This window comes from Uranotaenia lowii, chromosome 2 (genome assembly GCF_029784155.1).
Source record: "Uranotaenia lowii strain MFRU-FL chromosome 2, ASM2978415v1, whole genome shotgun sequence".
NCBI lineage: Eukaryota > Metazoa > Arthropoda > Insecta > Diptera > Culicidae > Uranotaenia > Uranotaenia lowii.
In genome coordinates this window covers 353701017-353703837 of record NC_073692.1, presented here as the reverse complement: position 1 = coordinate 353703837, position 2821 = coordinate 353701017, and positions in this window count along the sequence as shown.

Sequence of the window (2821 nt, the reverse complement as noted above, 5' to 3'; positions counted from 1 at the left end):
CTGACTCTGACTGACTGACTGACGGATACGGACCAGAAGGTACGCATATCTCTGACGAAGTGGCCCTATCATTGAGGCAAGTCTGGCAGATATCCGTTAAAAGTTTACACAAGTACCTGAGTACAGACAGACGACTATCCACTATCCACCATTCATGAGAAATCAAATCTGCCGCCCGTTCGCCAGCTGGCTGATGCGATCTGATCGCTGATCGTACATATATTTATAACTACCTATATTATCGTAGAGTAAGTATACCTACATATATTGTAGAAGAAAAGTTGCTTCCTAACCATGCGAGAAAAGTTAAACCAAATGAATGCAGCCTGTGAGGGAAAACTCTCACCTAGCGGGGTTTAAATCGTTTCTCACTAGCTCGGATAGCCGCTTACTTACTTTACTTACAGTGAACAGAGGAAAAAAAAAGTTGCAACCAAAGCGGTAAATGGCAAATGGGAGGCCCGCGTTAATTGGATTCTGCATGAAATGTTTCCCTTCGGCTGGAAACTGGAACCTTTTTTCGTATCTCTTGCTGCTACCTCAACAACTTTGCTAGCGTTCCCTCTCACAGGATGGCCTTTTAAAATAAATTCACCGAATGATATGTATGAAATTGATTTAATATGTACCTGGGTGTGGGCTGGCAAGTTGGAGGAGTTGGTAAGACTACAAACTAGCCTACATCTCGTCTGGGTGCGAAGAAAAAAAAGTTACATTTTACACGACACGGTTTGCAACACTCTCGACTCGACTCTGGCTGACTGACTCACCGTGATGGAATTGGAATGATGATTAAAATTCATTCAACCCCCAATATGTACGCTTGCAAGATCTGCGGGTGGACGATTGATGGAAGTGTGCTCTCGGTTTCGAAATGTCTGCTAATCCTGAAATTCTATCGCAATAATCTGAAGTTTTAGGTTATTTTTTAAGAATTTAAAATGCAATGTTTCAAATTGAATAATCAGATTCAGTATAAGAATTCTGAATTCTAAAGATCGTAACTGAACCCAACTTTCTAAATCTCAATGAAAAAATCTATTTAGTGTGAATCATATAAGCGAATATTTGTCTTTCAAATGCAAAATATTACATGAATTTAAAAGATCTGTGAACTTGCCGTTTGAATTAAATATTCCTGGTATCGAACTTCGTATTTGGATTCGAAGTCTTACAGTTCCTAATAATTGACGACCATGGAAAATCACCGCAATGACCTGTTCCGGTTCCTTGGAAGTGTCTTGACTCTTGAGTCTTGAGAAAATTTACAACAAAAAATAGCAACCTGCATCAGTGCCATATTTGCAAAGACCGGAAAATTGAAGGTCGAGAACATTGATCAAGCAACAGGTGATAACCGGAATCCGTTGCTGCGGGAGGACAATCCGTCTTTGGGATAACCAGTATTTGGGGTCAGCAAGCCAACCATAGACAAACGGTCCAAGTAAGTAACCCGAATTCAGCTGAATAAATGTAAAAAATTATTAAAAACAAAATTCTATTTTTAAATTTTAGTGACCATCAAGGGCACACATTCCTAGGCAAACAAAGGGATCTCGGCCCTCTAGCAACAAGAGTGGCCAATCTTCCAGCAAAAAAGAAGATGCGAATCGGATGCTCCCAAGAGCAAGGAATGTGAACAGAAGGCTTGTTCCGATCGGTCCCAGGCGATACCGAAGAAGGGCTGCAAATACGAGTGCAAAAAGTTCAACCCCAAGATCTTACGGCCCTGTTCCGAACCGCCCAAACTGAAGAAGTTCTCATCCTCCCCAGGAGTTGGTCTCGCGCAGGAAGAAGTACCAAGTTTCTTCGAAACCACCTTGCAACAAACCAGCTCCGAGTACTTAAAAATCAATTAAAAACTCCCAAGTAACCAAAATTCTCTTAGTTATTTTGTTTTGAACATTACAAGTTCACATTAGGTTGAATAAAAAGTACACGAGAGAAGTAAAAATAAGTTTTCTAGATTTTTTAACCAACTTCAAAACGTGATAGAAGTACTAACTGTTTTCGCATATGAAATATTTTATTTATTTATTTATTTATTTATTGATCTTTATTCATGTAACATAAGAGTGATTGAGTTGTTGAGTTATTGAGTGATTTGGTGCTTTCTAGGCTTTTTTGATATTCCAAAGTCAAATTTTCACTATAAAGCGTTTTAATGAACTTGTAACGAACATTTTGGTTCCATGTGAAAGTAAAATGGATCTTCTACGAAAATTACTTTTGTTTTGTTTTCTGTTTAACATTGCTCTCAGAACATTTTTCGATGGTCGATGGAAAACATTTTATATATCATTTGTTTTACAGTTAAAATACCATTATCTCGGAATGAATCAACCTACATGGTTTAAAATCTCTGAGAATAAAATAAACAAAAAAATACCATTGTTTTAATGATTTCAGATTGGCCATCGGCCAATACTCTCTCATAGGAATAATTTATAGATTTATTTAGAATTATAGAGGAATGAAAAATATGAAAAACTCCACATGAGTTTAGAAAGAAGCTTGAAGCTTAAAATGAAGAAAATAGTTTATTTTCAAATATAAATGAAAAAACGAATAACATCTTAATGTCGGGACCCGTTTTCATAAATAAATTCAGAAGGATATCGATTTAATGTCCTCAAATCAATTATCAAACGTGGTCTATTGTTGGTCTTTGATTGATAGTTGTAAGATTTCAAAATAAGTTAAAAAAAATGTGAACGCTTTATTTGTCCTTTTCTGTTTTTTTTTTTTGCCCAATACCAGGCGGTTTTGCAAGTATCATCAGGACAAGCAACGCAGCTAATTGCATAGACTGCAGGTTAAA